This window comes from Manis pentadactyla, chromosome 16 (assembly GCF_030020395.1).
Source record: "Manis pentadactyla isolate mManPen7 chromosome 16, mManPen7.hap1, whole genome shotgun sequence".
Lineage (NCBI taxonomy): Eukaryota > Metazoa > Chordata > Mammalia > Pholidota > Manidae > Manis > Manis pentadactyla.
Genome location: NC_080034.1, coordinates 7,960,336 through 7,975,880, shown reverse-complemented (window position 1 = coordinate 7,975,880; position 15,545 = coordinate 7,960,336). Strand labels below are relative to the sequence as shown.

Genomic DNA, 15,545 nt, shown 5'->3' with positions numbered 1-15,545 from the left:
GCGCTGGCAACTCCCGCTAGCTTCCTGACGGGCAAACGGAGGCTTCGCTACACGGCGCTTCTCACTCCCGAGCCTCCGGTAGCGCTCCTGACCGGCCCGACGCCCGAGCCCCAGGGGCAAACCCGGCGTCCGCGGCCCGCCCCTCCCGCGGCCGGCGGGCCCTTCCCGGGCCGGTGCTGCAGCGGCGCCTCCCGGCCGCCAGGTGGCAGTGGCGCTCCGCGCAGCCGCGAGGGCGCCCGCGGGCCCCGGGGTCCGCGGGGGGAGGGCGGCGCGGACTGCCGGAGCCTCCCCGGGAAGTACGGCGGCGCGGACGGCGCCCGCCCAAGGTAAGGAAACACGCGGGGAATCCGCCGCCGTCGGCCGCACGCCCGCAGCCTCCCTGTCTCTCCTTCACGTCGGGGCGCCTCGTCTGCCGGGTAGGTTCTGGGCGGCGACCCGCCCCCTGGGGCCCCGGGGCGAGTCCGCTCGGAGAGGCCTCCTCCCCGCGCCGCCCCAGCCCCGGGTCTCCGGGCTTTGCTCTCGCGTCCTCCGCTCCACGCCCACGTGCCTTCCCCCGCGTGGCCCCGTGTGCCCCCCTTTTCTGTCTGACGGGGACACGCATCGCGGGGTGCAGGGTGCACCCCACACCAGGACTGACCCCATCTTGAGACCCACACCTTAATGACACCTGTGAAGACCGTTCTTCCCAGTCACGCCGCCTCCTGAGGCTGCAGGTGGGTCTTGAGCATGCAGTGGGCAACACCGGTCAACCCTCTGTAGCCTGGAGGCTTGCCGCCCTCCGACAGGTCCCCCCGATGCTTCCCGCCAGGTTTGTGGAATGCCGGTCAGTCTGGGCAATAGCCGGCAAACACGGTCCCGAAGCGGCCAAGTTCACTTAACCACGAATGTGGGGGTTTCTGTGGATGCCTCGTTGGTAAAGACACCTCCCTCCTCGGAGACGGTTCTGGGAACCCTTCTGTGATCTGTGACATACTTCCTAGCAACCTAGGCCCACCTGGGTTTAGAGCATTTCAATGTTGTGGGTGTGTTTAGTAACAGCCATAATAACAATTTTCAAATTCATATACAAATACTATTACAATAACAAGAATGTTCTATTTGTATCAGTCTTTTATGGTGAATAGGTATGAAAATTGGGTCTGGCACCTCATTAGCAAAGTGTCACTGGGAAGAAAAGTGGGGTTACTGTACCACCCAACCTGTTTGCCTGCAAGGAAAGTATATGAAAAGTGCTTTAAAATACTGAAAAGCCTCCAAGAAAGAGGCGTGCTTTTCGTTGTCTTCCACTTCCACAGCATTTATGGGCACACGTGTGCCCCGTGGTGCAGGCCCAGGGATGGGCGCTGGCTGCTGAACGTGGCCCTTCCAGCGGCAGAAGCCTCACCTGGAGCGGGTCAGAACCGCAGAGCCTCGGGCCCCGCCCCAGACCGGTTGAATCAGAACCCACAGCTTAACAAGCTCCCAGGTGATTCCTGTGGACGCCAGGGTTTCAGAAACCTTGCCTGGCCCTTCGTGCTCCCTGTTTGTAAGTTTCATGTATTAGAATGGGATCCTCAGCATTTTTGCCACCATTATGAGCCCCTTAGGAGCCCCCCACGGATGAACAGTGGTTGGCGGGGGAGAGGAGAGAGGGTGCCCCGTTCCCTGGGAGTCCCCAGCCAGCCAGGTCGTGAGCCACACTGCGGCACCCGGCCCGGACATCGCTTGCGGTCAGCTTTGGTCACTGTGACCCACAGGGCTGTACCGACTGGGGAACCCCACGGTATTCTGTGGCCTTCACCCTGACAGTTCGGTGCATCATTTTCACGGGCAGCTGAAGGAGTGACTGCACGGGTTTGCCAGGGTTGCTTTAAAAAATAAAAATAAAAAAGGTGGAGGATGAAAGAGCCCATTGGCGAGGCCTTGGGTTTTCTTACTCCTGATTCCTTCCGGGACAATGCGCACAACGGCGACGTTCACCCCACCAGCGTAAGAGCCCTGCTGGGAGGGCATTCCCGGCTCAGGGAGCCCAGGAGAGGTGCTCCACGGATGCCAGGTGGCGGCGGTGGGGCTGGTGTCTGCAGGAGAGGAGGTCCCGGTGGTCTGGGAAGCGGGGCGCACACGGACTCCTGCAGGGCCCCCCTGGGCCCCCTGTGGCTCTGCAGGCTCTCTGGCGGGCCTGTTCGGAAGGCCCTGCTGCAGGAGAGGCTTAGTGGGGGCCCAGGTTCGCGGTTGACCAGTGGGGCTGAGAGCAGGCTTCACATCAAAGACGTGTATTCTGAGCGACTAGGGCAGAAGCAAACGCTGGCCAGTGAAAGGCATCGTGCCCGCCTCCTCCGGCGGAGCCCACCCAGCCGTAAATGCTTAACAACGAGCAGAGGAAGCTTCTCAGGAGCAGCAGGCGGGTGTAGACACCTTCATCCCCATGTGTGTGCTCGCCGGGAACCCTCGTCTTGGCTGGGCTCAGAGGTCCCACCGTCCCTCTCGTGGGCAAACCTGGAGGGGCGATGACTAGGGTGGCCCCAGGTGACAGCTTTGTCTGACTTGGCAGGACGCTCAGGAAGGACCCTAGAGAAGTGCTATCTTGCACCTTCTCCTCCTGGAGGGGGTACAGGACCTGGATCTGCCGTTTATTTGTCCCACTCTCCGCACATCTATGAACTCTTCAGGAGAGCCCCCAGGGAGAATTAGCTGCTCCTCTGTGCTGCTGAGTACAGTACTCACGCCTTTAATACCACAGGCTGCTGTCATTGTTTGGGCCCTACTTTTACCAGTCAAGTAATTTCCTTAAGATCAAGCACAATGTTTAATTCTCTATTCCAAGGGCTTGGCACCGTGTCGCTGACGTGGCTGGTTCCGTATGATTATTTGAGTGAATTATCCTCCCTTAATGAAGGCTGAGAGGAGGTGGAACAGACATAGCCAGACAGCAATGAGGTTTTCAGAAAACATGCAGCAGAGTTAACATACCCATCATTTTGAAGACTTACTAGTTGTCAGCACTTTACATTTAATTTTCAAGTTCCCACAAATCCTAAAAGGTAGGTGGGGTTGCCCTACACTTAGAGAAAAGGACACCAGACTTCAAAAAAGTTAAGTAAGTACTTTAGACATGTGCCACATCTAGTCACCTGCTGAGCCAGAGTTTGTGTCTATGAGCTGCAAAGCAGTGTTCTTAAGCCATTATTTCAGACCATTCATGGCTTTGTAATGGACCACGTAGAGTGTCTTGGGCATTCTCCAGAACAAGGATACAAACTTCTTGTCGGGGTAAAACCATCCTTGGTGAGAGCGCATGAGGTAAGCTACCAGGCTGGGTGGCATTCAACTGGGAACACATGAAGCATGATGATTAGTGCCAGTACAGTTATAGACGAGGCACATTGGAGGTTTTTTCCACCTGTAGTAACCACTAGCTCTGTAGGCTTTTGCATATAACTTAAACATTCTGTGATTCACACCGTCATCTCCAAATTGGAACAAACAACATTATTTTCCTGAAAGTATTACTGTGCGAATTACTTAGATAATATATGCAAATGTGCTTAGTACAATTCCCAATACATGATGAGTGCTCAACAAATCATCATCTTTATTATCAGACATTATACTAATGATTGATCTATTTTTATTATAAAAAGTGGGCTTTTTTTAATGCTTAAGGAACTGCTACATTTGAGCATCACTCGAGTATCATTTCAAAGTCACCACCTCCTTGAAAGCTCAGAGAAGCTGAAAAGGGGCTTCCCCTAAAAAAAGAGAAAGGGTTCTGTCTGGTCAGATGGGATTCTCGTCCCAACCTACCAGCAAATCACCGTGGGGTTTGTGTAAGTCAGTTGACATCTTCTCTACACCTGTGAAAGGAGGTAGAAAAATGAGGAATAACTTGTGGACATGCTTTGAAAATGAAGACGTATCCCCAGCACCTCTGTTCACCAACTGAAATTCACAAAACCGTCTTCGTTTTCCTTCCCTACTCCGTGTGGACTTGCTGGAGGGTGGGGTCTCCTCACCTTCCCACTGCCCCACCAGCTTGTCAGGGGCCAGGAGAGGAGAAAAATGTGGTCTTTTCCCCATAAAACTGCTTAAATGGCAGCTTTTCTAAAGGACATGGTCTTCATTTTGTATTTCTTGGTGGCTTGTGTATTTCTCATTGTCACACACCAATCCACACCTCCCACCCCAGCAAGTAGGAGACTCTGTGATGGGGAGACTGTCCTCGCAAGGGGGTGGCCAGGGCGCACCCTGCCAAGGGCCCCACTTGCCAGCCTAGAGTCATTACCGCCCTGGCCCCCATCAGAGATGCCGCCCTGGGCCCCAGTGCATGGCGAGTATACATGGCTGATTGACAGCTGTCCATCACCAGTGGTCAGAAGGCCTCGGCACTGTGAGTGCCACCATCAGTGTTTGTTCCAGTTGGACACATCGGTAACATCCATGGATCACAGCTCACCTTCTCAGCCTCCCGGCCGCTTGGCCGCATGACTCCAGACTTGCTGACTTTCAGCCCACGCTGTCTGCAACTGGGTTTGGTCTGCTCCCAAGTGTTCTGTTTTTTTAACACTACGAAGAGGCAGTCTATCTACAGAAGTGATTTAAAGACAGTGTGGACTTCCTTACTAACAGACGTTAAGAACAGGAATTGTCCCCATTTGACTCTCCAAATAAGTGTCCGTCATTTCTTCATCATCCACGGTGTAGGCTGTCCTGAAAAGTCGCTGAGCACTGGTCATAGGAGGGCAGGATTTTGACCTACAGTTAAGAATAAAACCACCTGAAACTAGAGATCCCTCTCCGGCGGCGGGGCCGCCAAGACCCCTTCCCCATGCAGGTCTGTCACCACCACCCCACAGACACTGCCCCTTCCTTGTGCAGGTCCCTCACTGCCTCCCCACAGCCCTGGCCCTGTGCTGACCTTGCTCCCAGAACCTGTTCTGTTGGTGACGAGCTGCTTGGCCCGTGGCAGAGGGGCTGCCTGCAGCCTGTGTGGGTGGCTACGCTGAGCACACCCACATGGAGCTCAGGAAATGGGTTGAGCCTGTGAAAAAGCACCTGCCTTCCTGGGCCTCCACGGCACCCGCCTGTGACAGTCCCTTCTGATGTCACCAGAGACGGGCGAGGGCTGTCCGGGTCCTGAGTAGCCTTCCCAGGGTGGGAGATTCAGATTTCCTGCTCTTTCTTTGATAGGACCCTCGTAAACAAATATTTCAGCCCAGATACTCATTCATTTCACTCAGTTAATAGCAGCGTTTGTCTGTGCAGTTCATCCAGTCATATAGACGGTGCAGCCCGGCTGCCCTCCCGTCTGTCCAGGGCAGTTCTGCAGAGGCTGCCCTTACAGGCAGTACAGTGTGCATGTGCTCAGCACACACCGGCTGTCCAGCTTCGAACCAGACAGGCTCATCTTGGCTTGGGAAGAGAAGCCATAAACAGAGACGGACATGCAGCTGGAGCCCTGATGTGCCACTGAGAATGCTCAGATCAAAGCCAGCCTTACCGAATGGCAGGGCCAGAAGGCCGGCTCACTCCCTAAATGTGACCAAATCTTAAATAGCTAAAGTGGACAGTCACCCCTCATTCCACCGAGGAAGGAACGAGGCCTGGGGAGGTGAAGTGACCTTGCACACTCCTAGCTGGTGGCAGAGCCGGGGCCAAATCTGGTTATCCTTAAGCCCAGGACTCACTCCCTCTGGTGTCTGTCTCTCGTTTCTGCTTGTGCATCAGAGCTGATCAACGTTCAACTGTCCACAAGCCCTATCTCATTTGACTGGCACACGTATTGATTTCTAGGTAGCAGTCCATTAAATGAAGACGGGAGCTTCCTGAACCGATTTGCAATCCCCTTCCTTGGCTCTGGAGCTCACCCCTCAGCGTGATCCCTTCGGATGTGCCTGCACGCTGGGAGTCAGCTGCCCATGTGCACAGAGGGCCCTGGGCCTTCTTGTTTCTGCTGGTACAAGCTCAGGGACTTGGAGGGACCCGAGCAGGTCCAGGGAGGGTTGTTCAGTGACAGACACATGAAACAAGGAAGGTGGCACACGGGAGTTTTGCTCTGAGGACCCTCTGTTGCTCATTCCTCGCTTTTGCTGACATTCAGGGGGATGAAGACAGAATGAGGAACAATGCCTGCTTGCCTGGGAGGGCGCAGTCCCTGTGGGTCTCCGCACTGCAGGGCGGGGGTAGGGTTGGGGCCCTGGGGAGGCAGCTGGCCAGCACAGCCACACTGCACACCTGCCCCGGGTGCCTGAGCAAGTCACCCTCTCCCTCTGAACCATTGATTTCTCTGGCTCTCAGTCTTCAAAATCATATGAGTCCAGTCATTTGTAGATGCAAATTACGAGCCTTTTTCTGTGAATGTCCTTGTGTCTCTCTGCATGTTGTGTATCTATAGTGCTTATCACTCACAATGTGATTTTTACTAGCTCCTGAGAGGTTTTACCAACCACACTTTATATTGTCTTTCCTGAAATGTCTTGAGCAACCATGCCTTAAAATGACTGCAAACGCAAGAGGAGGGAAGCTAAGTGTGAAGTCCCTGTTGTTTTAGAATTTGGCTGAGCCCCCAAAGCCGATGAGGAAGGGTGTTAATTGTCTGTACATTTTAAGAGGAGATGCGGGAGCATTTAGGTAAAATTTGCTAAATAATCCCAAACACAGCTTGGCCATCATTAACCCAGCATTCCACTTCTAGGGTATACCAAAAAAAAAAAACACTCAGGGAGATTGAAAGTGAATGTTTGCTTTGGGGTCCGTTGGCAGAGCACAGAATGTCCCCCTTCAGAGGCAGGAAAGAGGGCTGGCTTTGCTACCTAAGGAGAACTTCCAGGGAGAGGGGCACGAGGGCACTTGCCAAGCTGGCAGGCTGACCACCACTCCCGCAGGAGGCTCGTGAGCTGCAGAAGTCACAGACACTGCCTTGAGTAGCTGGGGTGTGGGGCCCTAAGGCCTGGCACTGGGGTCTTGGCTGGGGAAGTCTGAGGAATGGAGGCAGTCTGCACATTTCTGCAGGGCGGGAGAGCAGAGGGTGCGTACGGTGTGAGCAGCCCACCGTCAGGACTCCCTCTGGACCAGGGTGGGTGGTCTTGAGTCGTGTTGATAAGGACCCTGCTCTAGAGGGCTTCCTTCCAGGGGTGAGGCTTCCCAGCAGAAGGAGACAGAGGCATAGGGTTAGAGCACTGGAGGCAGACGTGGGGTGCTGTGAATGGCCAACCAGAGATTGCAATACCCACAAAGGAATTAGGGCTGCGGAAGGGACCACACCAAAGCTCTCGGGAAGCCTGGATCTGTGAAAGCAAATGACCCAGAGCTCAGCATCGGGGGACCTCCCACACTCAGGGGGGTCACCAGGGCTAGGCTGCAAGCTTTCCAGTCCCCGCCTGGAGCAGCCAGAGCCACACGGAGAGAGGAGGGGATGAGCAGTGTGTGGAAATGGAACAGAGACGGATCACGCCCTGCTCTGCACTGCGGATTTCTGAGCCCAGTTCTCATGACAAAAAGTGAGAAGCTTAAGTTGAATGAAAGGTTGAAGTTTAGATATTAGACTGGACTGTGCTTTTTAAAAACTGTGACAAATTTCAAGCATACCAAAATAAAACTATAATGAACTTCCATGCGAATGGCTGTCATCGATTCATACCCTACCCACCCCCTTCTGCATAGTAAGTGGAAGCAACAGTGTACTTGATTATTTTCATTCCTAAACACAGTGAATGCAAAGACTCCGTTGCAGCGTCGACCACTGGCAGCTCCCAGGCCCCGCCCCTCCCTGTCCCGCTTAGGGCCTCACTCAGGAACCAGGAAAGAAGCCCGGGGCGCTCCTTCCGTGGTGCAGATTGCAAATGTGCAATTGCATAGATTCCGAGGGTCTTCTGGTCTCTTGTAGGTGTTAATGACTAGTCTCGGTTTTGTTTGGCGGTTGCCCCGTGAAGGGAGGGCTCAGTCCCGCACTCAGTGCTGGCTTAGTTATCAGGGCTGGGGCGCACGGGCACCCAGAGGGCAGGACGGGATTATTACTCATGTCGTGAGCCTCCCTGGGGAGAGCCTGGCAAGCACCCACCCTGGTCTGGGACCGTCGAGCCAAGCGAGGAACACATGGTTTGGGCTTCTATTGTGTTAGGGGATCAACTCAGGGCCTGAGAAATTACTCACGGTTCTCCCAGGTTTTGAATGGAATACCATAAGAGGTGCTGGGAACATTGCTGTTTGTCTCCAGATTTTTTCCAAGAACAAGCTGAGTGTACCAAAAATATCACCGAACTCAACTCTTCCAGCCCTCACCTTCAGCAACGTGTCACCTCCTATATACTAAGTGCCCATTTTGACAGGGTACGAGCAGTGGTGTGTTAGAGTCAGGCTACAAGACCCAGTGGTTCTCTTGCCAGTTCTGTGCTCGGTTATGTCACACTGGTTGCTCAAAATCAGCCGTGGTGAAGTATTTACACCACAGAAGTTGGCAAATTCTATAAATCAGAGCTTGGCATTATCAGAAAGCCACTTGCCCCACTTGCCCCACTTCAGGTAGAACTGGGGGAAGAGTTGGTGAAGGAAACATTGAAGAGTTTACCAAAAAGTGGCAAAAATGTGTGGCTTTTAAAGGGATATGACTGGTTTTCCATTTCTCTTTGCCTCACTGTCACTTGACTTACCTCCCTGCTTGTCCCATATATGAGAACAAACCTGCGCACCGCAACGTGGCTTCCGAATCTCAGGTGTGACGCACTGCGTGGGGCCATACAGCAGCGGATTTAAGGGCTCGGGCTGTGCCGTCAGAATTGTGTCTCTGCCACTTTCTGATGATCTGACCGTGGGAAATTTCATGAAGCTTGAAAATATCAGTTTCCTCATCAGAAAAGGTGATAATAAGAGCTCTTATATTATGGAGTTATAATGAGAAATAATGTCTGGCACATAGTGGGCATCTATCAGATATTTGTTAAGGAAATGATGTATGCAGGCTTATAAAAGCATTTGTCAGTGCCTGGCATAAACCAAGTATTTAATAAATGTTAAATAATATAAAATTAATTTCATAACCTAGAATTACCCTAACAATTAATTAATTCATTTTATGAATCCATTCCATACACTAGCATCAGTCTCTCAAAATGTCGTAAGTCAGGGTTCATTTTTGAAAATCTGACTAGTTGCTTTCAGATGAAACAATGAACAGTTATTTCCCTCAGAGATAACGAACAAAAGCCCCTTCACTGCTCAGATAGGCTGGAGGAGAAAGAGAGGCCAGATCAAGAACCATGGCCAGGAACCAGTGCCCCCACACATGACAGCTTGCAGATTCTGGGCATGCTATAGCATATTCTCAAATAATGTTTATTAGGCATCCTTCTGTGCCTGCTGCTTTATACATTTTGACAACTTTACTTTTGAACATGCTTTTTGTAACATTCATTTTTGTATTTGAATTTTAAAATTTATCTGAATAAGCTACTAATGACTTTAGTCCTTATGCAGTTCAGTTATCTTAGAGATTAAAAAAAAAATTAGCTACAGAATACAACCCATTACATATACATATATACTATATATATATATATATATATATATATATAGTATATATGTATAAAAAAAAACTTTATTTCTTTGGGCAGTTTTAGATTTACAGAAAACCTGAGCAGAAAGTACAGAGAGTTTTCACAAACTCTTTCCCCCAGCACAGTTTCCCTATTATTAATATCTTGCACTAGCGTGGCACCTCTGATACAATTAATGAGCCAGTATTGATACGTTATTATTAAATGAAGTCTGTAGTTTCATTAGGACTACTTTTTTGTGAAACAGTCTGTGGGTTTTGACAAACATGTAATGCCATGTTCCACCAGTCCAATACCACACAGAGTAGTTTCACTGCCCTAAAAAGTTCCCTGTGCTCCACCTGTTCATCCTCCCTCCCTCCTTGCCTGAACCCCTGGCAACCAGTGATCTTGCTACTGCCTCTGCAGTTGTGCCTTTTCCGTCATGTCATATGGCTGGATTTATACAGTCTGTAGCCTTTTCAGACTGGCTTTTTTCACTTAGCAATATGCACTTAAGGCTCTTCCATGTCTTTTTGTGGCTTGATTGCTCATTTTAAAAAAAATAGCTGAATAATGTTCCATTGTATGAATGTACCAGTCTGTTTATCCATTTACCTGTTGAAGGACATCTTGGTTACTTTCAAATTTTGGCAGCCTCCACCTTTTAAAACTGAAAGCTAGATTAAATGGAAAATCCTAAATTTCGTTCTCTTACCTTGTAGAGCAGGTTATTTATTATTTCCTAAGTTCATGCATAGGAGTGTGAAAATGGAGTCATGGGTGGTCAAATAAATTGAGATACAATTAAAAAAAATACAACCCAGCTTAAAATTGCATCATTTTTAATTTAAGTAACTATATATTTCTGTGAGTGTCTGTCTTACCTGCTACTTGGGGTAGACTTATGTTTCTTTATAAAACTTATTGGAGAGATTACTGGTAGCAAGAACTATTACAGGAAATAGAGACAACAGTAACTATTTGCTTTGGCTAAAAGGAAGGAAAAATAGGACCAAACTGCAAATTTAATGCACTGGTAGTCAGGTGTCAGAAGAAGCTGTGTTTCTTATGGCAGTGAGCATATAGGAGCTTATAAATCATATTTAGGACAGACAAAAGTTTCATAACCAGAATTAATGGGGTCTATCCAGAAGTCTTCCCTGTGGATCCCCACTACCACCTCTACTTCCTGTAACTTGGGTTCAAGTTCAGTGTCAGCAAATGAATTGCATGAGTACTTAGAAGCTCATTCTGCAGGGAGATTTGATTGGTTAATCCAGGTCCTCTTATAATGCTCTTCCTTTCTCTTTAGCAGGCTTCTGGGAAAGAGTAGCTCAAGTAGTAAATATGTGCTGGATATATGCTTAGGTTTTCTTGGGGTAAACACTGCAAAAGCATGAAACGTGGTGCTCACCGCCTAAGGTTTACCATCTATGTAGGGAGTAAGGACACAGACGTGTGCCACGGTCCTGAGTAGTACTGCGCCATGATACTTCCATGCTACTCACACATGGTTCACAGACAGGTGAACTAGTTCAGATGGGAGGGAAATCACTGAGACCTGAGCCCATCACAGGGTCAAGAAAGAATTGGATGGGACCAGCAGGAACATTTAGTATTTGGATATTTGGGAAAAATCAGAAGGCTTGGGAGTTGGGGCAGAGGCAGAGATCTGTCAATGAGAAGGCCAGTGGGATTGGTAGAGGCACAGAGAGGCAAGCTACTTGATCTAAAGCTGGTCCTTAGGGTGGTCATAGTCTAAAGAACAGCTCTACATCTTCATGGAATTCCTATCTCAGTATCTCAGCAGCTGGCTGATGTCTTTTACTTTACACTGGAACTCCAAAGTGTTGACTTTTCTGATGACTTCTATGCACTTAGTACATCCTGGTTATATTGGATTTAAATCACTTTATTTCCTGCCAGGTGCAGGTTTTCAGTAGGCACAGGACAAGCCAAAAATCTGCTCTAGCAAATTTGCTGTATCAAAATGCACCCATATTACTCTGTTTACTACCCACATTGTAGAAAAACAAACAATCAGAAATCTCCTTTTGCCTTTTATATAATAGAGTGGTGGTAAAAATTATGATTGCTTCATTTCAATGTATTTATTTTTAATAAATGCAACACTAGGAAAAATCATGTCAAATTGTGTAACCAGCAGCTGCTACTGAAATACCCGTAAAGGTGACAGTGTGTACTGCCAAAACTAAATTCACAGTTGGTAGATATTAAAACACTAAATTAAAATACAGGAGTACATACATGCTGGGCTCTTAAAGCACTTCTCTAGCACACGATTTTCACAGGATAAGAGTGACTTGGGGTTTTCATGGACAACATCACAGGGGAACATTGGAACAGCGGTTAACGTGACCCTGATAAAGCTGAGAATAATCGGTTTAAGCCAAAACCAAGGGTGGATGACCCGGACAGAACAAGCAACAGCCCCCAAATTAAAAATTAAATAAGAATAACATAAGCTTTCACAAAGGAGTGAGTTTTGAAAGCAGATTTCATGCCAAAAGCTTTGTGGAAACGTACTGCATCATCACTGTTCACTTAGCAGATGGTAATTAAAGAAATAAGTAGAAACCAAAAGGCACACTAACGTGGCACCATGTAAAAAGCTGTGAGGCTGTCCGAAAGTTCAGTGCTTGCCAAATTCACACTTTAACTAACCTCTGTTAACATCTCCTTCTTGGCTTCTTCGTCCCGTTCTCTCCCGTGCGCTCAAAATGACTCGGCTCATTGGTTCAGCATCTTTGAGGGTCTCTCACGCCTCCTAACCAACCAGACGCCCAAACCCATACAGCTACTGTCATTGCTTTCAGAAATCATTAGTGGGGTGCTTGGAGCTTATCTCTGGCACCTCTGCTACGGTTACCAACCAGGCCGTGACGTGGGCCCCGCAACAGTAGGGATCTTCAGGTGTCAGGAAGCTCAGTCAGTGGGTCCAAGTGCCAGAGCCCGTTCACTTTCATCCAGCTGTTACTAGTTTGCCTCTCGTATGTCCCTAACTGTCACCTCAGTGCCTCTCACATCCCTAAGCTCATGCAACAGGCTCTTGCGTTCTTGCCATCTCCATAGATGTTCCATAGATGACACAGAGATTCTCTGTCATCCATGTTGTTAACCATGAAACTCCAAATTCGGGGAGTGCTACTTTCAGGTTTCTGATATCCTGATGCAACTTTCTGTCACCCTGGAAGCTGCCAGAGAGGTTCCCAAGGCCACCGTGCTTCCCTGACCTTCCTGAGGGCCTCCAGGCTTTGGTCATCCTCCCTCCAGAGGCACATGGACTCCTTGGCCAGACGTCTTCACCATCAAGTGGCTTCCAGTCTCACAGGACAATAGGCACGTCAGTTGATACTCACACTGCAGCCTTGTGAGCCATTCCAGAGGCAGCTGGAACATGCCGTGGGCAGAGGAGAAGAAGGCATTGACTGTGCCCAGGGGGCTCAGAGGTGCCGGGGGTTCATCACCAGGGACAGGAGGCATGCAGGGCAGGAGGGAGGGCCAGGCTCGGCAGCCTGCAGGACACTGGAGACCCCAGCGTCACAAGCTGGGGGATTGGAATTCCTACCACACACAGGGAAGTATTGGAAGATAACACAAGGGAGGAAGAAGAACTCAGATTTTGAAGGTCTGTAATGCTTAACTATGGTATTTGAGTGTTCTACACTAGGCAATGGAGTATCTCTGAAATAATTCAAGAAGAGAAATTAAGACCAACCTTGTGGTTCCGAAAGAGAATTGTAGTGGCAGTTCAAAACCTCAGGGCATAGTTTAAGGATGTTTGGGGTTCAAGCAACATGAACAAATGGGCCAAAATTAACAAAAAATGAAATTTATTGCAAAGTGTTGACTTATCTCACTTTATTGAAGAAATTATTGGACAACTAAGATGAGAGACAGAATCAGAGGAGCTACAGGCAGTCTACCTAAAGTGACACACCATTAATGTATGTAGTTCCACCAACTCTTGGTCATTTTGTCCCTCTATTCAAGAACAGATAATTCAGATTTCTAGAGGAACGAATCTGACTGGCCCAACTTGGAACCGTCACTCATGTTCAAGAGGTGGGGTTCACAAGCAGCCGTGGCCATCAGGAGTCCCAGCTACTGGAGCTCTTGAAGGCTTGCTGTGAACTGAGTGGTCACCTGCCAAAGACAGTTGGGAAGCAATTGTTCTATATTAAGATGGGATAGCTGAGATTAAAAAGGAAAACTATGGAATATATTCTCAATATACTTTTTCCTCAGAAACAACATGAATTTGTTAAATAATTGGATATGGCAAACCAATAAGCTGGGATGGCTTTTCCAGCTTGGAAGATGGGAATAATGGCATTACTTATCATCCATATAGAAAACAAATAAGGAAGAGAAGAACTGAAGGGAGAGATGACTGGTTCCACGCTGGACTTTATTTTGAATTTGAGATGCTCATGTGACACACCCACAAAAAGAAACTCTATGGAGGCTGAGATAGAATTTGTGAGCTCCAAAGAGATGCAGTTAGTGTGATGCTAGTGTGATTGCATCCTTGGAAGCCATGGGTGTGGATCATGTCACCCAGGGAGACTAGGAAGAGTAAGAGGAAAAGAGAACCCGGGAGTCATATGCAATGACTCATGACAGAGAGAAGCAAGCGAGAGAAAGGAGAAAGAAGTGTGAATGAATTGGTTATGTAGGAAATTATTGGTGACTTGTGTGAGCAAAGGGATAACACAGTGTACCAGGGACATGGTGACATGGCACTGAATAACACATTAGAGATGAGAAAGTAGAACTATTGAGTAGAGAATGACATTATTCTCTCAAGAAATTTGTCCAAGAAAGAGAGGCAGAATGGATTATGTTATATTGAGTTGTTTCTGTATCTAGTGATAAAAAATTTGAAAATATAAAAAAGCATAAAAAGCTTAGGTTATAGATGAATAATAATTCAGAAGAAATGGACACAAGCATTTTAGTAGTGAAGAAAAGATATTTATAAAAAACTAAAAGAGAATAATCGATGACAAATCTTTGGAGAAGCCTGTAGTCATTGTGAGGGGTCAGCTCCAGAGAGCAAGCAAGCATCTCCTCCTGTGAGATGGCAAGGGGGGCAAGGAGGTGGGGGGACCTGCCAGCTTCTTCTCACCAGGAAGTGGGAGACAAGACCATCTGCCCAGAAAGAGGGGGAGGGGACCGGAGTGAAAAGGGAGGTGCTGAGTTGAAGAGAGTCGTGGGAAGGGGGAAGAAATATTTCCAAGAGTAAAGAGCTCAAAGCTCCATCAAAGGCTCAGCTGGTGGTGGGTTTCATACAGCTGTACAGACCCCAAGTTGAAAAGCGTTGAGGTTTCTCCTGTCTTTAGCCGGCTTCCCCAGTCCTCCTGCAGGAGGAAAAGGGTAGGTGCACGATTAATGAGAGCTGCACTCCCACTTCAGTGAGACAATGGGAAACATATGTGATGGACTCTGCCCTTGACTCCTGACACAGGAACCCCAAAAATACTTTTAAATTCTTAAGTGATAAGAGTACTAGGAGCATCTTGTGTTCTAATATTTGGTCTTTAACCCTGGTTCCTGACCCAGGGCTTCCAAATCCCTTGTAATTTCCTGGGTGATAGGAGTGCCTTTTGCTCTAATGAGGCAACTCTGGGTGGTTCCTGGCTGAGTCCTGATCACCAGAAAGACCAAGCCACGACTAGAAACCTGGAACTTTCAGCTCCAACCCCCATTCTCCAGACAGGGGAAGAAGGGCTGAGCTGGAGTTAACAATTATTCATACCTATATGAGGGGGCCTCCATAAAATACTAATATGGGCTTTGGAGAGCTTCCAGGCTGCCAAACACACCCACATATCAGGAGGGTGGTGCACCCCAATTCCACAGGGACAGAAACGCCTGCTCTCAGGACCCTCCCAGAATTGCCCTAAGTATCTTTTCATCTGGCTGTTCATCTGCATCCTTTAATAAACTGGTAAATGTAGGTAAATGTTTCCCTGAGTTCCATAAATTGTTCTAGCAAATAATCTAATCCAA

General features: G+C 48.7%; 1 long non-coding RNA gene across 1 annotated transcript in view; it reads left to right on the top strand.

Moving 5' to 3' along the window:
• Window positions 1–259: 259 nt before the first annotated feature.
• The window catches only part of LOC118927654 (uncharacterized), a 33,431-nt gene continuing 18,145 nt past the window's right edge, over window positions 260–15,545 (top strand). The window contains exon 1 of the long non-coding RNA XR_005030907.2: window positions 260–326. This is a non-coding gene — a long non-coding RNA (uncharacterized LOC118927654). The remainder of the gene's footprint in view (window positions 327–15,545) is intronic.